The following is a 21,308-nucleotide window of genomic DNA, read 5'->3' on the forward strand; positions in this document are numbered from 1 at the left end:
CTGTAGTCATTCAAATTATTTCCATTTAAGAAATGTGGCTTTGTTTTGGTGATTCTCAAGGTTTTTTCCTTGTTTTTAGTTTTAAGCACTTTGATAACGATGTCCCAGAGTGTGGGCTTTTTTTGGTACTCATCTCGTATAGGGATTGCTGAACTACTTGAATCTGTTTTCTTTCATGATGTTTTGTGGAATTTGAAAAGTTTTCTGTTAATTCGTAAAATATTTTTTGTGTACCACATTATTTTTCCTTTCTTTCTAGGATCCCATTGACATGAAAATTAGACCTGTTGGTATTGCCCCATAGGTCCCTATGCCTGTTCATTTTTCCAGTCCTTTCTCTTTACATTGTTCAGATTAGATGATTTCTATTGACCTGTATGCAAAGTCAGTGAGTCTCATGTTGAGCCCATCCCTTGAGTTTTTCATTTTAGTTACTGTATTTTCAAATCTAAAATTTTCTTTTGTTTCTTCTTTATATCTTCTATTTCTTTGCCAAGACTTACTAAGTTTTCATTCATTTCAAAAGTTCTTGCCCTTACTTAGAGCATTTTTATAACAGTTGTTTAAACTCTTTGTCAGACCGTAGTATGTGGGTCATCTTGTTGTAACAGCCATGGATTGTCTTTCCCAAAGGAGTTGAAATTTTCCTAGTTCTTTATATGACGAATTATTATTGTATTATTTCCTAGACATTTTGACTATTTCATTATGATACTCTGGCTCTTATTTAAAACTTATGGAGAATGTTGACATATATATTTTTTAAATCTGGCGATTGACCTAGTTGGGTTCATGTTTAAATTTCTGCTGAGCCCTTTGTGCTTGTCATTTCAGTGGCAGGTAAGGTTGAAAAGTTTGTACAGTGTTATTCAGATCTTCTCATGTTTGTGCTACCGGTGGCCAGTCTGAGACGTGGGGTGGTGGTCTGTTCAGTTCTTAAAGCCCCCAGGGGTCTGATCCATACGTGTGCAGTTTGGGGACGCACCCAGGAGTTCACAAATGACTATGTTGTTTCTCCCTCTCCAAAGTGTCTCAGTGGTTTCTACTTCCCTTTCCTTTTTGTGCTCCAGCCAGAAAACTAGGCTTTATTTACCCTGCTTTGCTGCACATATCCTGTGACTGCACCCACATGTGGGGCAAAGCAGCAGCAGAAGAGAGAAAGGAGAAAAACGCAGTGGAGTTTACTCCACCTTCTTGGGACCACAACTCCTCTGATCCGAGAGAAGAGTTTTCCTCTTTTTATGTTTGTGAGTCCCTGTGCTGCCACTGTTGCTGTCACCCACTCTGCCACCTCAGAACTGCTTGTGGACTGGGGCTCATAGGAGCAGGGAGATGAGCATAGCAGAGAATTGTCCCTCCTCATTAAACATTAGGGGACCCATTTCCTTCTTTTTAACCCAGCACTAGAGGGTTTCTCTTGTAGCTCTCTCTGTCCAAGCCGTTGCCCACTGCCCAGGTTTCAGGCTGCATTGAATCCAGGATTGGGAAAAAAAATCTTAAACTGAGCGCTGGTTTGGTGGTACTTCAAATTCTGGTCTCTAGTCCCAACTTCTCAGAGTCATCAAATAGCTGTTCCTTGCATTCTGGCCAGATTTTTTTGCTGCTCTATATGGGAGAGAGAGGGCACAATATATTATTCCATCTAAATGATTTTTCTTATAAAATGCATGTGCCTGTTATATTCATGCAATGGAATGTTATTTAATACTAAAAAGAAATGAGCCATCAAGCAATAGAAAGACATGGAAAAACCTTAAATAGTTATTAGCAAGTGAAAGAAGCCAATCTGAAAAGGCTACATGCTGTATGATTTCAACTCTGTGACATTCTGGAATAGGCAAGATAAGATCGTGTTTCCTGTTGCCAGGGGTCGGGAGGGGGAAAGGGCGGGAACAGAAGATTTTTAGGGAATTGAAAATACTCTGTATGATACTGATGATGGATACATGTCATTGTACATTTGTCCTAGCCCACAGAATGTGCGACACCACAGGTGAACCTTAATGTAGGTTGTGGACTCTGGGTGATAATGATGTGTCCACAGAGGTTCATCAGCGGCAACAGATGTGCCAGTCTGGTGGGGTGTGGGTCGTGGGGGAGGCTCTGCATGTGTAAGGTCAGAGGGAATATGGGCAATCTCTGCACCTCCCTCTCAACTTTGCTGTGAACTTTATAACTGCTAAAAGAAAAAAGTCTGTTTTAGAAAAATGTGCCAGTGATTTCATATTAAAATAATTGGAGAACCTGGTGAATGTAGTTGAAAATTTCAGGTGATTTATTTAATAACAAAGAAGAAACAGAATTATCAAAGAAAGTATAATGCATGTTGGAAGTACATGGAGTAAATGCCACCCATTCCCTTTACTCTTTAGTAGTTAGGCATGGCTCTTAATTAGCTTCTTCTATACATTTTTGGGATTATATCCCTTATGACCAGGGATTTAGTAGCTACTTTGAAAGATGTTGAAACTTCATGATGAATTTAAAATGTGTGCCACGCCTTTCCCATACATTTGTCAGGCAGCCTCTCTGTATATCGCTGGGTTTTTAGAAAGCCAAGCCTTAGGATTAGTCACTGTCAGTGCGGGACTAGTACACAGGGCAGGCCCTGATGGTAATTTGAGTATGACAACAGCTGTATCACTCCCTATAGGACCACAAGTGTCTTGGGAGAAAAGCATTTCCCCGGCCGCCTGCCGCCTGCTGCGTGGGTGCTGTGATTAGTCACAATGTGCATCGTGCTGGGTGTGTTTTGTAGTTTTGCTGTTCCTGTAATTGACGGTTATCTCCAAATTGAAATTGTCTGGAAAAGCAGATGCCGCATGTTGGGGGATTTTAATTTTCCTGTGCTCTAGATGATCGGTGTCATTTTCATAGTGTTAAAAAGTTTGCTGTTATTTTTGGTTTTGGTAGAAGGGCACATGGAGGGGCTGGTCTATCACTACCTGGATTTGGAGACTTGAGTCAAGAGCCTGTCTAGGCCGGGTGCGGTGGCTCGCGCCTGTAATCCCAGCATTTTGGGAGGCTAAGGCGGGTGGATCACCTGAGGTCAGGAGTTCGAGACCAGCCTGGCCAACATGGTGAAACCCCATCTCTACTAAAAATACAAAAGTAGCTAGGCATGGTGGTGCACGCCTGTAATCCCAGCTACTCGGGAGGCTGAGGCACGAGAATTACTTAGAATGCGGGAGGCAGAGGTTGCAGTGAGCTGAGATCACGCTATTGCACTCCAGCCTGGCGACAGAGTGAGACTCTGTCTCAAAAAAAAAAAAAAAGGAAAGAAAAAAAAAGAACCTGTCTAAATATAGCATGCTTGTCTCCCCAGGCAGCTGGGAGGAGGGGCCTGCGTGATCGTAGTTGAGGGTGCCTTGTCCACCTGGCTCTGGGCTCTCACTGAGCATGCTCTTCCTCAGGACGGCTTCTCAATTCAGCTAATCTCCGGATCAGATTCACCCTGTTTGGTGTGCATGTGTGTGGGAGTCTCTGTGAATGTGGAGCTTCTAAATTTATTTATCATTTGATACGGGTATTGAGTTCTAGTATTTGCAGAGCTGGCACCCAAGGCTGGCCACTATGTTTTTAGTTTAGAGATATGATTCAGAGATATGATTGTAGTTGAGACGTCCCCAGAGGCCGGCTGCTGATTTGATGTGTCTCTCTGTTGTACTTCACGCAGGCACAGAGAAGAGATCAGTAAATAGCGAAATGAATCTGCCCCGTGATGTTGACAGATATATCCTCTCTTACTTCCTAGTTCCTGAGAGGCAGCTTGGGAATATTGCTGGGTGTTCAGAAAGTATTTAAAGAGCCTGGGCTACAAATGGCATTACCTGTCTGCCCATCTGCTGTGTCTCTTGAGTGTTCTTACCTGGCTCTGTGTCCCCTGCTCTCACAGTGCCTTGCCGTGCTGGATCCCTGTAGCAACATTGTAGGGGTGGCATTGTTACCACCTCCATTTGGCAGTGTAGAAACTGCAATGGGCAGAGTGTTCCACCCTTGTATCTCTCTAGCAGCCTGTCCATCCCTGCCTCTAGCCCTCCATCCAACTTGCTGTTTGTTAGTGTTTAATACACACACCATGAATTAGCCCAAAGTCGGGTGGGCGGGGAGAGGGCACTGACTCTTGCTGCATTTGAGCTGAAGTATCAGAGAGAAATTACCCCATCATCACTGTGTGCTCAACAGTCCTGTCTTCAGTTTTTAAAGATATATATTTAACTTTTTATTTTGGAATAATGAAAAATTCCCACATTGTCTTCATCTAGGTGTCACAGATGTTAACAGGTGTGTTGTCTCTATTCTCTCTCCTTCCCGCGCAAGCACATGTGTGTGTTTACACTTGTGCACACACACACACACCCAGACAGATGCACACACATACATTCTCTCTCAGAGCAAGGCACACATATTCATGAACTCGCTCTCAGGCTTCTGTGACAGCAGCCTAGCCCATTTTCACTTAGCTGGTCATTGGCTTGGGTCCCTGCGCATGTGTAGCCGTCATGGAAACAGGGAAGGCCTTGTCCTGTGCCTTGGCAATGAGCGTCCCCGGCCTGGCTCTGGGAAGGATGGCTGGCCTGTGATCCTGCCCTCCAGGTGCTGCTTTGGCAGAGGTTGATGATGGGGCCTCAGTGGGGCTGGTGTGAGGACAGGAGGGCTGTATCATTGTCTCCTGGCCCTTACCATCTGTGTGTTCGCTGCTCCCAGATGCATCTCCTTTTCTGTGGTGCCCTCTCCTACATTTCACAGCTCTTATCTGGTCAAATCTTATGAGCCTCAGCTGACTCCTCTCCCTTGTATGGTAAAAGCCACCTCTGAACCCTTCCGTTTCTGGCCCCAGGCACCCTTAAGGGCCAGCCAGTACCAGCGTCCAGCTTTCCAGAATGCCCTTGGGTTTTCTTCCCACCTCCTAGAGGTATCTTCCTTCTTACCTGCCTGCTCACTCTGCAAGGCCTGCTCACATCTCCCCTTTGTCCCACACAGCTGCAGCTCCCAGCCCACCCCAGCTCAGCCCTGGCAGTGTTTACTGCGGAGAGTGGCTTGTGTCTGTGTCTCCTTTCATCTCCCTCACCTTGTGCAGTCCCTGGTGGGTTGGAGGTGTTCCTTAAAGCTTGTGGAAGGTTTGAACGATAAATGACAAGGACTGGTGTTAGCAAGAGGGGAAGGAAAAGCCTGAAAAGCAAGAAAGCCCACAGTGGATAGGGCCTGTGGCAGGCAAGACCATCTGCGTGCGGTCCCTGGATATGGCCTGTCCCTACCCCGAGGAGCTTCCACAGGGTGACCCCTTTCCTAGAAGCTCAGGTCCCATTCCCCTTTCCCAGAAGGAACCCCAGGGCAGGACTCCAAGGAAGCCACAGCAGAACCAACGTTCATAGTTCTTGGTGCTGCCGCCTTTTACTGCCACGACAGTCCCCAGCCTCCCTGGAACAGTTACTCATGGATTAAGGAATGTCTGAGAACAGCTTCAAAATGTGCTGTGCATGAGTGCTGTCACCCAGCCCAGATCTGTGAATGCCAATTAAAATGGGTTCCTTAGAATTCCTGTGTTATTGTAAACAGAAGTTGCATGGTCCCAGAGCCTAAGTGCACATCTTCATTTATGAGCTTGATATTTATTTCTTCAAACAATTCTTCCCACAATGTTTATCATTTGGAAAAGCCAAAGGGCGTTTGTAGGAAAAAGGAGGAGGCTCATTTCCATTGAAGAGTAAATATAAGGAAGATAAGGGTTTCTTTATTAAAACAGACAACCTCACAAAACCCTAGCAGAGCAGGTCAGAGGAAAAGAAAAAAAGCAGGGGAGAGAGAGGCCCTACAGCCCCTGGTCAGGCTGTGGAAACATTCTCACCAAGCAGCATGGAGACAGGGGCCTTGATTTTCCACCGTGAGGGGAAGGTGGAATCGCCAGCCTTCTGGGCTCCGTGTTTTCACCTTCCTTGGGACAGGCCTGCTGGGTGGGCTGTGTGCAGAGCTCACAGAACACTCGCGGCTTTTGGTGGTTGGTGGTGGCTGGTGGTGGTTGGTGGCGGCTGGTTGTGACTGGTGGCAGCTGATACCAGTGGCAGTGGTGGTGGCGGCAGGTGGAGCTGGAGTGCGCTGTTGCTGGGGGCACCTTGAGGGAGACCCAGGGGAGAATTCCCCCCAGACCTGCTCTGCATGGGCTACGGTGACCACACGTGACTGGGGAGCTGGGACCTCAGAACAGCCAGGCCCTGTCAGACAGAACTGGAGGCAGTGGTTTCCCAGCAATCAAAAACAAATCCTAATTGTAAAAAGGGAGTGCTGAACCTTGCATTACTGGCAGAGGGGAAAAAAAAAACAGGAGGATGGAGGGGACTTGTGCCTCAAAACTTGAATACAGATTCAGCCTTGTTCTTGCCTCTCCCTCAGGTCCTTTGCAAGAGGGCAGCCTGGACACTGTGCAGCTGGCCCCTACGCAGCCAGCCCTTGGGCTTCTCCCCTCCAGCCCGCAGGGGCGACCCCTTTCTCTTATGTGCAGAGCAGAACAAACATGGAGCTGCTCCGTGTGCGTCCCTCACCTGTCTTGAGCCTCTCCCATCCTCTTCAGCCCTGTCTTTGTTGCTTCTCACTGCTCTGTCTCCCTGGAAGATGGGGATTCAGGCTGCAAAGAGTTGAAATGCACGGCCAGATGATTTGTATTTTCATTTGTTAATTTTAGTGTTTCCCACTTCAGACAGAGCCATGTACATAAAAATGCAGACCTAAAAATCAGGCCAAATGATTGCTATCAGAGAATTCTTTTTACTGAAAGTATCTCAGAAATCCCTGAAAGTATCTCAGATTCCCAAATGCTGATCTTCTATCTTATATTTTAAAACATGACTGGTTTGCAAAAATTAACACTTACACTAGTGTTTTCTAGAATACATCTGTTGTACAAGGCACGGCATCCCTGAACTTGGAGTTTTCTTATGAAAGTCATTTGTTGAATGAAAATCCTCCACTGCACAAATAGGAAAGGACATTTTGAGCCTATGCACAAAAATGTGCTTAACGATGGGCTAGAGTATTTCACCTGAGCTCCTGAGGCTCAGCCTTCCATAGTAAAGTCACTGCATCTATGAAAAAGTGGTCTTCTGTGCCCAGCGCCAGACATCCACTCTGTGTGGTACAGTTCTTTCCTTCTTTCACGGATAATGAGTGGTCAGCTTGGCTGGTTTGTTTGAAAGCGAAGACTAAGAAGTGGAACGCAATCAGGAGCCTGTTGTGGCGATGGGGCAAACCAATAAAGGGGAGCTCACCTACAGCTGCCGCAGGGCCATGCCCAGGAGGACGCATTCAAGATTCTGGCAGTGATACAGTCAGCACTGGGGGACAATGGACAGGGTGCTCTTCTCCTGCGAGCAGGGAGGGTCGTGTGCAGTGTGTTTGGGAGGGAAGGCGTTGCAGCAAGGCTGGCTGTGAGTTTGAAGTGCTGTGTGTGTATAGTGCAGGGAGTGAAACGGGAGGTGGCTGGTGTGATGCATGACTGGCAGCTGCAGGTCCTGTGCTGGGGAAGGGGAGTGAGGGCCTTGCTCAAGGCATGGACTGAGGGGAACTGAGCACGCTGGTATTTGAGGCTACGATGTTCTGTGGTCTAAGGAGAGCATTACAGGGAAGGGAGGAGAGTCCGGAACAGATGACTGAGGAAGATCGCATTTGATGGATGAGGGGGACCCAACTGCTACAGGGGGGAGTTGGTGTCACCAGAGAAAACAGCACCGGGTACATGGACTGTGGCGGTTTGATGACACTTCAAAATACAAACCCCTAAAATAGGTTTTATGAGGTGTTGGCATTCCCAAAACACTGAAGTGTTTAAGTATTTTGGGAATTGTATTTAATTATTGAACAATTTAGGCAAGTTAGCTATTTTCAAGTAGGTAAAATTAGTTTGTCTCTCTGGTAGAACTTGTCATTCATTTTTAGATTCTTGAGTTTTAAATGCCAGATAGATCCAGCTGCTATAAATATGCTGCAGATGTAGCTGCCCAGTCACTCAGATAGGCAAGAACTGATTATTGAGGGAAAAGTTTCAGTCTAACAGCAGAAGCAAGTGTCACAAGGTAAGTCAGCTTGAAGCCTTCATTCCCTGATGTCAGTGATGATTTCCTTAGGAATGTCACTGCAGATATGGGTTTGTTTTTTGTTTGTTTGTTTGTTTGTTTGTTTTTGGTAAATGAGGCATTTTAGATAGTGGTAGCTGCTGTTTGCCCCACATACCTTTGTAACAAGCTAGAATATACATTAAAAATTCACAAAGTATGCAGCTTCGTATTTTGAGATAACTTTCTTTCCTTTTTTCTTTCTTTTTTTTTTTTTTGGAAATGGAGTCTTATTCTGTTGCCCAAGCTGGAGTGCAGTGGCACGATCTCGGCTCACTGCAACCTCTCTGCCTCTGGGTTCAAGCGATTCTCCTGCCTCAGCCTCCCAAGTAGCTGGGATTACAGGCGCACACTACCATGCCCAGCTGATTTTTGTATTTTTAGTAGAGACGGGGTTTCGCCATATTGTCCAGGCTGATCCTGAACTCCTGACCTCAAGTGATTCTCTCACCTTGGCCTCCCAAAGTGCTGGGATTACAGGCATGAGCCACCACACCTGGCTTTGAGGTAACTTTTCAATGGCCTATTATTTGACTTTTATTCCTAAAGAAGAGAATGATGTTTTTGTTGTTGTTGTTGGGATTGTGTTCCATAGATTAAAACTCAGACATAAAGAGGGGGAGAAATGACTGGACCTCTGTACTATTAAGTTGTCTTTACCTGCAGTTAAGAGCAGAATTGTGACCCTAGAATCGTGAATTACATGTCTTAGCCCACTGGCTTGTCTTGGGCTTTAACGCAGATATGGGGAGACTCCCAAAGTACAGGCGTTGGTGTGGAAATGCCAGAAAAACATCATTTGAAGAAATGCCTCAGGCCCTGTGTGTCCAATTTGTGCAGCCCTTTGCCTCTTTGAGTGTTTTAGAGGTCTGAGCACAATTTCACCGATATTTTCAGATCTAAAATGGAACTTGAAGAGCCGTGGATTAGTTTCTTTCCTGAGTGTGCATGTTCCCAATATTCTGAATTTTCCTTTTTAAAGCTCCAAATTTAAATGATTTTTTTCTTGCATTGCCAATGATGGAGTGTTAAATAGGGAGATAAATATTGACGATTCTTCTAATTTTAACTGTTTTGTAGTTCTGGCTTCCCTGGAGTGAGAATAATAGAGTAGTTGATGAGGATTGCCTCTTGAAATCAGACCGCCTGGGATGAAACATACAGTATGAGTTGAGAGACCTTGCCAAGTTACTAAAACCCAAACTCAGTATTATAATCTGCAAAATGGGGATAAAATCTAGCTTACTGGAAAAAAACATACTTTGAGTGGGGTGTACTTGCATGAAACAACAGGGAGCAGAGGGAACTGAAACTTGCAATGGTAGAAACCATTTATGTGCCGATTGGCACTGAGGATTGCTCACTTAGTTAAATGAGTGAGTTTAAAACGTTAAATGCTTAAAAAATATGCATTTACATGTATTGAGCAATCTTTTGATAGAGGGCCATGTCCAGAATTCATTGTTTCAGTTTGTTTGTTTGTTTGTTTATTTTGAGAAAGAGTCTTGCTGTGTCACCCAGACTGGAGTGCAGTGACATGATCTTGGCTCAGTGCAGCCTCTGCCTCCCGGGTTCAAGTGATTCTCCTGCCTCAGCCTCCCGAGTAGCCGGGATTACAGGCACACGCTACCATGCCCATAATTTTTGTATTTTTCGTAGAGATGGAGTTTCACCATGTTGGCCGGGCTGGTCTAAAACTCTTGACCTCAAGTGATCCTCCTGCCCTCGGTCTCCCAAAGTGTTGGGATTACAGGTGTGAGCCACTGTGTCTGACCGGTTTCAGTTTCTTTAAAGCCGACTAAGACCATACAAACAATTGTGATTAAAATCTGAGTGCAGAATCCTGGAACTGATGATTTTTTTTCCCCCTCCTCAGTCTTTTTCAGTTTCCTCTCCATCACCTAAGTAAACTTTTATTGATTTACTCATTTTTTAAAGCAATTCACCTTTGTTTTTCTTAAATATATAATGTAGGTTTCGTGAGACTCATGCTGTGCTTTTTCTGTGCACCCATTACCTTCTGTAAAATTAACTAGCGGGATTAAAACAGTTAACCATGACTGACATAAGCAGTTTGGGGATAATGCAGTTGCCTCCTAGTGAGAATATCCCCAAACTGGTGAGAACAGAAGTGATGGGGCTTACTAAGGAGTAACCCACCAGCTCCAAGAACCAGCCAGTGGGTTTACAAAGAGCAATGAGGAAAGCGTGGAATGAAGTGGTACGTTGAGCAGGAGCCAGTCTAGGTTCAGGTTCAGGAGAGTATGGTGTGCCCTGCAAACTTTCCTGCTTTATCCTGTGGGTCAGGAGTCAGCAGATATTTTCAGCTTTGCGGTCCCTGTGTCTCTGGTGATGCCTCAACCCTGCTGTTATATGGAGGAAGCAGCCATGGACAGCTGACACGCACTGAGGCTGGTGAAACAATGCACAGACTCCCCAGCACGGAGATGCACCAGGCCTGGCGGCCCATCCCAAGCATTCCTGGGAGTAGCAGGGCCTGTGCAGACCCTAAAGGATGAAGAGGATTTAGGTTGATGCGGAGGAGAAAGACTGGCTTGTCCACACTCCTTAGCTCATGGGCCCCCTACTGTCTGTATAGGAATAATTAAATTGAACAAAAATAAGTTAATATTTCAGTCCTATGTGCTGGGAACAAACATACATACTTGCAGATTTCTAAAATCTGATTTCTTGGTTTTTTTTGGTTTTGATTTTTTTTTTAAGTCGAATAATAAAATGTATTTTAGGCCCATAGTAATTATTGAGTAAATTACCATCAAGTCAATTTTGACACAAAAAGACCTTTGGGTCTTTCAGAACTCTATTTGCGTAACTTTAGTTTCCATATTTATTATTTCCCCTTTTAGCACCTATGTTTTCTCTAGAAATATTCTGCCTTTAAACTCCAATCTCAAGGTAGTATCTGATGATGGTGATTAAATTTATGTTATCTCTCCCAGGAATATTTGTATTTGCATTATCTGTTTATCCAGTGAAAAGCATTGTCTCTTTTAAAAATGATTTAAGTGTAAGGAAGCCGGATGTTTTTGTCTTCTGCCAAAATTCACCCTACGTTCCCTTACCCTCTGTTCCCCACGAGGCTCCTGAGAACACTGCCTGGCGCGTAGTAGGCACATCATAAATATGTGAATGAATGAGCATATTGAGGAAGTTCAGGACTCTAACCAAGAATTTGCGTCTTTGGAGGAGATCTTGTTTTGAAATCTTTCTTGAACGGAACTACCGCTATTCAGCACCTCAGAGCCAGTCTTGGCTCTGAGTTTTGCTATATTTGGGCTGTAGAAAGAAATCTTTCTAGAGTAAACATCTTCTATTTCCTTCTAAAAAGGGTGCATTTTATTTTGCTCCAGCCAAGCCCTGTGTGCTCAGACAGGTGTCCAGATTCAGCTCCTGTCACAGGTTATACCTGGCAAAAGTGCTCGTGCAACAACACAGGTGCTTTAGAACCCGAGTCCATTTCAGGGCATATAAATAGACTGCATGTGAAAACATGTCCGTTGGGAACTTTTCAGAGCCTCTGTATTTTCTTAACTTGCTGACTTGATGAAGTTCAGCTAGAGGAAAGGAGAAGCTGTGCACAGGTGGGGGTGTTATTCCCTGTGTCAGTACAGCCGCCAGCAGGCTCAGGATTTTCTTTGGTGCTTTCTCCTGCCACGTCCTCAGTTAGGGAGACAGAGCACCTCTTGTCTCTTGACCAAGGATTCTTGAATGAGGAGCATTGGTGTAACTGTGAACATCAATTTTCCAATTGAGGCTGAGCAAACTTATAGAAAGGATCTATAAAGAACCTCTAGAAAAGCCGTTTCCCTCTCTTCACTCTGGCCTTCATAAAGTAAAGGGTCCTTATGGCAAAGCCAAGTGGCTGTGGCTTTTGCTGTCCTCTGGTTTAAGCCGAGTGTATCTTGTGTGTTTACCTGGAAGCAGCCACTGGCAAGGAGAGCAGAGGCCGGAGCAGGGGCAGGGCTGTGACATGGAGCCCACGCTCCTGAGCACACCTCTGCCCCCTACATCCTGCTGATGCGCCACGCAGACCTGCCTAGTGCTGGACTCTGGAGGTGAGGGACGTTGCGTGGCAGCTGTGTCTAGGCCCTGTGCCGCTCACCAGCAGCACGGCATGACAAGCGCTGGCCTCCCATCTCCTTCTTTCCTGGGTCACTGATGCATGATGTGACTTAGGACCCCACTGCCATGCAGTTTTCTGTCCCCTGTGTGGCTGCATCCTGGCTTATTCAGCCAGGCCTCTAAAGGAAGAATGTTTGAGCCATTTCTGCCCTGCCATTGTGAGGAATAGATCCCCAACACATGGGCTTTTGTATCCATCCTTCCTTCCCTGCAGTTTTGATCCAGCAATTCTGAGGCTTGGTGGGGGGGCTGCAATTTGGACACAGAAGCACTCCCCACCCCAGGAGTGCTTGGGGACACAGCGGCTATACAGAACCTGCTGCAGTGGGTGGCTGGGTGCTGGTGCCTTCTGGCTGGCCTCCCTCCATCACCCTCACTTCCCTGGGGTGCACTCCGTTTTAAAGGGCTGGCACAGCTGTTCCAGCTCCAGCTGTGTCTTCTGGGGAGCCTGAATTTTTTTTTTTTTTTTTTGAGACAGAGTCTCACTCTGTCGCCCAGGCTGGAGTGCAGTGGCGTGATCTCGGCTCACTGCAACCTCAGCCTCCCGGGTTCAAGTGATTCTCCTGCCTCAGCCTCCTGAGTAGCTGGGACTACAGGAACCTTCTACTACGCCCGGCTAATGTTTGTATTTTTAGTCGAGGCGGGATTTCACCATATTGGCCAGGCTGGTCCTAAACTCCTGACCTTGTGATCCACCTGCCTTGGCCTCCGAAAATGCTGGGGTTACAGGCATGACCCACCGCGCCCCGCTGGGGAGCCTGATTAAGACACCTGTGTTCTTATTTCCACATCTGCAAAAGGGAATTACTCTACGATCCACCTGCTTCGCAGGGCTGTGAAGATCACATGCCTTAAACATATCTAACAGTGCCTCGCACAGAGTGAGTGCTTAGTAACTCTTCTGCTCAGCGTTCATCAGCATCACAGGAAGAGTGGTAGGAAAGACTTTTTGAGGAGGAATTGTCTAGTGGGTGGAAGTGTCCAGGGGGTGGATAGTGAGGCTGTTAGTGTAGGAGCTTGAGGGTCCAGAGGGCAGAACGTTGGCAGAGGCGATTTTTCCCACAGTGAAGGGTTACCATGGTGCAGGGTGCATTGATTGCATTCTCCTTTTAGACAGATGACTGGGAGTATTGACGATGCTGTCTCCCAGTCCTGGATCTGTTGTAGCACTCATTCGTAATAAAATTCCTGGTTACATATTTGCCTTCCTGGAGTGCTGAGGAAGAGGTTTCTTTATTGAGAGTGGGCAAGAACGGTGCCCCAGATGGCACGTGGAACTGAGGACACCCGCAGCGAACACAGCGCCTGCAGGGTAGGAGGGAGGAAGGCTGTCCAGTCCTCGTCTCTACCACCAATACCAGATACCAGGGCAGGGATCTTCCACTTGAGGAGGTATTAGAGCTGTGGTCTCCACAGTGGAGGTATGGGCCCCTATGTGTGCTTCGTGATCCATTTGGGATAAGGAGGAAATGAATAAATTTGGGAAGATAATATTTATTGTATTCTTTCCAAAGTTCTTTTTGTGGCCGGGTGTAGTGGCTCACACCTGTAATCCCAGCACTTTGGGAGGCCAAGGCAGGCAGATCACTTGTGGTCAGGAGTTCGAGACCAGCCTGAGCAACATGGTGAAACCCTGCCTCTACTAAAAATACAAAACTTAGCTGGGCATGTGGCAGGTGCCTGTAATCCCAGCTGCTTGGAGGCTGAGGCACGAGAATTGCTTGAACCCTGGAGGTGAAGGCTGCAGTGAGCCGAGATCGCAATACTGTACTCCACGCTGGGTGACGGAGCGCAACCCTGTCTCAAAAACAAACAAACAATGACAAAAAAGCAAAGTTCTTTTTTTGTGTGTAATGTCTGTAGTGTTCTCAATATACTAGTAACATGTATAATATACTCTCAATATACTAGCTATATATATATATAAAAAAATACAAATAAATGAATGTACAAAATCTAAGTAGAGGCCTCGAGTCTTTGTGGATGGGGCTGTGCTGTGGAGGTTCTTTTGAGCCCCTGCTCACCAGTGCAGGTGGCTGTGAGTCAGGCCCTGCGCTGGTTTTGTTCTGGCTCATCTGTGTGCCTCAGAGGGCCTGATGCTCCTCAGGCCAGAGTGCATGCCTGAATAGAGGAAAATCTTTCATGAAGGTTTTCACAGCAGGGGGTTGGGAAAGGGTACCGGGTTTGGCGTTGTTAAAAATGTAGAAATAACAAGGGTTTCAGATTTTTATTTACTGAAAAATCAAAGTAAATGAGTTACTTATTTTTGTTTGAGGTTTTTCTTCCAGCATGGGCCTTTGTGTGGCCTCTGTATTTATGTGGTGGGAGAGTGGTGGTGAGTGGAGATTTCTAAAAATTGGGAGGGTATCTTTGATACCTTTTGGGTTTATCGCAAAGCCCTGTGGAAATCCTGACCATGATACAATTTTATATGGTTTTTATTTGTAATCCTATGTTATTAAGAAGCAGAGGGGCATTGATGTCGAAATGTAAGTTAATACAGAATGTAAAGATGGGATTCATTTTGCAAATTTGCCTTGGGACTCCACCCAAGGGCAACTCCTCCAAACCCTGAATTGGGTTATCTTAATAAAAATGTTAGGTTTCTTGGTCTAGGTGTCCGTAGCACTCAAAAAACATGTCGGAAAATAACTGTGTGTGGGTGCTTGTGTCCTAGAGTCCCTTCGTTCCATCCATTTGTGGGAAACAGAGTCAGCCCTTGCGCATGCCATGTTATTTGTGTGGAAGTACTTGCAAGCAGCAGCCAGAAAAGCCGTTTCTCACTTTGTCATTTAAAGTAACAATCAGTTGATCTTTTTTTGTTGTTTTGTTTTGAGAGGGAGTCTCGCTCTTGTTGCCCAGGCTGGAGTGCAGTGGTCCAATCTCGGCTCATCACAACCTCTGCCTCCCGGGTTCAAGCGATTCTTCTGCCTTAGCCTCTTGAATAGCTGGGATTACAGGAATGCACCACCATGCCCAGCTAATTTTGTATTTTTAGTAGAGATGGGGTTTCACCATGTTGGTCAGGATGGTCTCAAACTCCTGACCTCAGGTGATCCACCTGCCTCGGCCTCCCAAAATGTTGGGATTATGGGTTTGAGCCACCGCACCCGGCAATCAGTTGATCTTTAAAGCAAAACTAAAAAGTCAGAAATTAAGTTAATGACAGCAGCTTTTGCCTATAAGACAGATTTCAATCTATATTTTACTATATATTTAGTGTCCATGCAGAAGATGAAATAATTTATTGTTTTGTAATTAATTTGCCCACATCTGATTGTTTCTTACAAAATTAAAATGTTTTAACAGCGTGTGTCACTAATTACTTTAAAACATCAAAATTAGCCTTTCTCGGTAATGAATATTACTAAATATTATGTTAATCCCAGGGGGCTTTTAAAGTTTTATATTACCGTGAAAGGAATTGTGAGTTGAAAAAAAAAATGGTAGGGAAACATCAATCCACAGGATCACATCTGGCTGTAACTTTTGTTATAAATTCAGTGGTGGAATGGAAATCGCACATGGCTGTTTCTTTAGAATGTGAGTTTATGTACACTTTATGTGGCAAAACATCTGCCAGTCCACGGGGACAGTGGATCCACATGGACTTTGAGCCTGTCGTAGAAGCCTGAGAGCCAGGGCAGGGAGGGAGGGTTTGCAGAGGAACAGGCACGGGCCGCCCTGGCAGGGACAGGTGTCCGGAGAAGCCAGCCCACCCACCCACCCCTTCCCCTCTGGGAACCTCAGGTATCTCGTCATCCAGGGCTTTCTCCTGGTTGGGGTTCTGCGGGTGGCCCTGGCTGAGGGGCATGCTCTCCCTTTCACTGCCCTCTGTGCATATGTGTTTTGGATCTTTGGACTGAGATAAGTTCTGTTCCCAGGTCTGCAAACAACCTGCCTCATCTCCACCTGTGACCTTGCTAGAGCAGAGGTACAGCCCGTCCCCATCCAGCCTGGGGAGCCTTCTGCCCTAAGCCTGGTGGCAGTTTGCCTGGTGGGTGTGGGTTTCTCTGGAACCCAGTTCTTCTGCTTCTTCCCTCTCCAGAGCTATTTAACTCCCAACCCCGACCTGCTTTCCCAGGTCTTTGAAAGCAGGTGTGGATGCAGATGCGGCGCTAGCCTTGTAAAGCTGCAGTGAGGCTGAAACAGATGAGCACATGGTTAAAGGACTGGGAACACACACCAAAAGGGGTCAGAAATGCCCCGGGGTTCTGCTGTGTAGACTTTCTTGAGTGGGGCATCAGAAGTGCTGCCACTGGTTGTCGGGCATCGGGCTGCTGTTGCATGCCCCTTCAGGAGGCCTTCACATTGGAAACGTGAGCATGAGTGACCTACTGAGGGCCAGAGGCCTCTGGGCGTTCTGGGATGAGAAGGAAGCTGCACTTGACATCTAAGGCCTCTTCCATCCCACAGTTCAAAATGGAATACATTTATGGGATATTTCCTATAGATATGAAATCTGATTTCGTATGCACATAGGTATGAGAGAGAACAATATAATTAACCTTTGGTGTACACTTTAACATGGTATATTTTGTTTCATCATAAAACCCACTTGCCCTCTACCTCAGCTGGTGGGTTTTGATGTTATCAATGTGCATTTAAAAGCATTTAGTTCATTTTTCCTCAAACGTTAGGGGCTGCTTTTTTTTTCCTTTTTTTTTTTTTTGAGATGGAGTCTTGCTCTGTCGCCCAGGCTAGAGTGCAATGGTGCAATCTTGGCTCACTGCAACCTCCACCTCCCGGGTTCAAGCGATTCTCCTTCCTCAGCCTCCTGAGTAGCTGGGATTACAGGCGTGTGCCACCATGCCCGGCTCATTTTTGGATTTTTAGTAGAGACAGGGTTTCGCCATGTTGACCAGGCTGGTCTCGAACTCCTACCTCAGGTGATCCACCTGTGTTGACCTCCCAAATTGGTAGGATTACAGGCATGAGCCACCACATCTGGCCAGGGGTTGCTTTTTAATTATATTTTGTTTTGCAATTATGTAAAACATCTAACTGTTACATAGAGGTGGCCTCATTCTCTGTGCCCTGTATGGCTGCATCCTGGCTTATTCAGCCAAGCCCCTAAAGGAAGAATGTTTGAGCCCCTTCTACCCTGCCATTGTGAGGAACAGATCCCCAACACGTGGGCTTTTGCACCCACTCTTCCTTGCCTGCAGTTTTGATCCAGCAGTTCTGAGGCTTGGGGGCTGCGATTGGGATACAGAAAGCATCTCAGAAGGACCAAGCTCAGATAGACCTGGGCCGGCATCCTGGCACTCTTCCTCACTAGTTTTGTTGTCTTTTGACAGCGACATAATCTAGGTTTCAGTTTCATCTTCTATAAAAGTGGAGTAACAGCACCTCCCTTGTGAGCTGTCATGAAAACTGGTTGGGACACTGTGAACCTACCACAGTGCCAAACTCATGGTTAGCATTCCATCAACTTTAGTTATCTCCTGGCCTTATTTGAAATGGGGATCATACTCCTTATGTAAACTGTTTTTGTATAGGAATCATATCAAAATATTTGCTAGTTGCCAAGAAAGTGTTAGTGACATTGTGTCATTATCGGCAGCACAATCCAATAAAACCAGTCTGGCTGGTTCTCTCTCCCAGGCGTTGCTGGGCAGCCCTTGAACTTACGGTCAAGACTGCTGGTGCTGAAACCAGTGAGCTGGACAGCCATTCCTGGGAGCTCTTCATCCTCCCAGGTACTAAAGCTTCAAATGAAAGCACTCAGGTGTGGGCTCCATAATTCCCCACCGAAGTGGGGACCTTCACCCACTGTGTGGGGAAAAAAAAAAGCTTTTTTTTTTTTAACTGTTTTATTGTCTTGGTTCTTGGCTCAGGCCCTTGCCAGCACTTTCCAGGGCTCCTGAAATGCTCTTCTGGTTTCCTTCCTCCAGCCTCCTGCTTTCCTTATCCACCCCCCCATATTGCTGCCAAAAGCGATTTGTGAAACATATCCCGCTGACCATTTATCTTCCTGCTTAAAACAATCCATTTGCTCCCTCTTTCTCACACGTGGGAGTGAGCGTGAGACCTCGTGGGCCCTCCTGGCCCGCGTGCTCTCGCTCACAGAAGCCTGAGGCTGGAGGGTGTCTCTTGCACCTTTCCCCAGTGCAGTGTAGACGACAGGTGCTGTTCACAGGCAGGACCCGCTCCCAGGGCCGCCCTCGGCTTCGGGGGGCTTCCGGTGAGCTGGGGGGAACTCCCCAACTCCACACACCACCACTTTGCTATTAATGAGAATGTAACTGGCGATACCTCCATGTCTCCTGACATCGCGTCAGGGGCTCCACTGATTTCAGTTCTACCCACCCTGGCATGGAGACGAGGCTAGTCAGTGCCTCACCTTGCCCAGCTCACCTGCTGGACACTGACTCCTTTTTCTAGACGCAGCTCAGGGCTGCTGCCGGTTCCGGTTCCCAGGCTCCTGGCAAGGTGGGTCTCGCTGCCTCCAGGCCCTGCCCTGCCTCCTGCCAGGGGTTGCTGGTAGAGGGTGGGCAGTGAGGGAAGGACAGCTTCTTCATTATTGACCTCTTCATCCTTGTATTCCAGCACTCACTCCACAGCCACTGAGACTGCCCTGGGACCAACTCCCCGGCTCCTGGTTCATGCTTTAATACTGGCATGTCTTCACACACATCTGTCATGTAAATCACTTTGATTGTTTGCCCCAGACGTCCATGTGATGGTGACTACATGGCAAATGTTGCCGTCAGCACCCTGTTGGTTTGCAGGCATGGCGACTTGGTGCTGCCTGTCGTGATTTCCCGGTGCAGCCTTCCTGTGCGCTCTTGCTTGGCTGTCCTAACCGGGCCATTTTCCCTGAGGGTCTCAGACCCAGTCCTGAGTCACAGGAGTCCTTTCCCACGGCTACCTCACTGTGGAACTGTCCATCTTGTCTTACTGACTTTCTTCAGTTTCTCACTCTGACATGGTTTCTTCCGGAAACTTCCTTTTATGACCTTCCCAGCCAGGGGCTCCCTCCTCACTTTCCTGTCACCTCCTGGGGCTCCTTTGAAGACTCTGCCCCTCCTCTGCACCTGCTTGAGACATTTGGGTTCCCAGGTATGCCCCTCTCCTGCACCTCTTCTTCTGCCTTATGTTCTCCTTGAGGATGTGGCCTCCTGGGGCTGGGCCACTGTCAGACTCCACTTTGGCTCTGTGCCCAGAGCCAGCCATGGCTGCTGTGCGGTGAGTGCGGTGAGCCTGGCAGGAACGCTGCCCCTGGCCACGTTCTTCCTGCACAATCAGCACGGGCTCACCCCTCTGCAGCTCCATCCCAGCCTCTCTCCCGAGCAGCTTTGGACTTGCCTGCCCAGAGGATGCCTCACAGAACCTGGAACTCAGTGTTCCTCAGGCTGCCTTCTTCTTCTTATTTTTTTTTTTTTTTTTTTTTGAGATGGAGTTTTGCTCTTGTTGCCCAGGCTGGAGTGCAGTTGTGCGATCTTGGCTTGCTGCAACCTCCACCTCCCGGGTTCAAGTGATTCTCCTGTCTCAGCCTCCCTAGTAAGGCAGATGCCACAATTCCCAGCTAATTTTTGTATTTTTAGTACAGCAGGGGTTTCACCATGTTGGTCAAGGCTGGTTTCAAACTCCTGACCTTAGGTGATCTGCCCGCCTCAGTCTCCCAAAGTGCTGAGATTATAGGTGTGAGCCACCATGCCTGGCCCCTCAGGCTGCCTTCTTTCGACACCTCCAGGGCCCATATAACTGGGCTTGGTGCATCCTCCCTGTCAGGCATCACCTCCGATTCCTCCATTCCCTCCCTGGTGCATCAACTCTCCACCAAACATCTCATCACACTGCTGTGTTCTTAGCTCAGCTGAAATCACCATTGATGTTTTGTGTTTTGCAGTAGCTTTCGACTCTGTTCTCACCTTCGTTCATTCATTGCACAGATATTTACTGTGGGCCTTCTACTCACCAGCATTTTATGCCCTGGGAACCCAGCCATGAATATGACAGGTGAGGTCTCCCTGCAACTCTGATACATTATGTTCTAGTGGAGGAGATAGAGAGTAAATAAATAAATATAAAGTATAATTTCAGGAAGTGATAATGAGTTGGAAGGGAGTTACAAAGGGTTGCAGTTTTTCTTTTCCTTTTTTCTTTTTTTTTTTTTTTTTTTTTTGAGATGGAGTCTTGCTCTGTCGCCTAGGCTGGAGTGCAGTGGCGTGCGATCTTGGCTCACTGCAACCTCCGCCTCCTGGGTTCAAGCGATTCTCTTGCCTCAGCCTCCCGAGTAGCTGGGATTACAGGCGTGTGCCACCATGCCCGGCCAAGGGCTGTGGTTTTGGATGGGCTGTCAGGAGAGCTTCTTTGAGGAGGTTTTGCTGTCCATGGACCTCAGTGAAGAGAGGAGTAAGCCATCTACTGTGTACAGCAGCATGTGCACATCTCCTGCAGTGGGGCTGAGCTTGGTGTGTGTGAGCAGCAGGAATCAGGCAGTGTGGCAGGAGTAGTGGGGCGCTAGGGAGAACGGCTGGAGGTTAAGCAGGAGAGGTGGGCAATGGAGAAGGGGTGTGGAGGTTTATAAAGTTCATGAGATGCCCTCAGAATGTTTTGGGGAAAGGCAGGATGTGATCTGAGCCCACCTTCCTTATCCCTCCAGAGAATTCATGGCTAAATGTAAGTGTGATCTTGTTATTGCCCTGCCTGGAGTCCTCTGTGGGTTTCTGCCACCTCTGGGATAAGATCCAGGCTCTGCTGCCTGGTCCCTGCACCCTTTCCATGGCTGCCCTGCTGTACACTGTCAGGCCCCAGCTGCAGCTTACCTGCAATCCCAGTTCTTCACACATCCCACAACCTTTCATATCTTCTCCTGTAGAGACCCTTCCTTCTGCTAGACATGTCCTTATCCCATTCTACAACACTTAGTTCAACCAGTGCCTCAGGATTGTCCCCTCAGGCCACCATCCTCTTTCCTAGAAAGAGCATCTGCTCTTATCTGGAGCTCCACAAGCATTGTATGTGAACCTTTCTCATGGCACAAACCTTGGTGTCTTGTGTTTGTTTATCTGTGGTTCCTACCAGAGGTGGACTTGCAGCAGGGAGGGATCT

General features: G+C 47.0%; 1 protein-coding gene across 5 annotated transcripts in view; it reads left to right on the top strand.

The window, feature by feature from the left end:
• Positions 1-21,308, top strand: part of COBL (cordon-bleu WH2 repeat protein) — a 301,591-nt gene that overhangs the window by 36,104 nt on the left and 244,179 nt on the right. The window lies entirely within an intron of this gene.

The sequence above is a fragment of the Chlorocebus sabaeus genome, chromosome 21 (genome assembly GCF_047675955.1).
Source record: "Chlorocebus sabaeus isolate Y175 chromosome 21, mChlSab1.0.hap1, whole genome shotgun sequence".
NCBI lineage: Eukaryota > Metazoa > Chordata > Mammalia > Primates > Cercopithecidae > Chlorocebus > Chlorocebus sabaeus.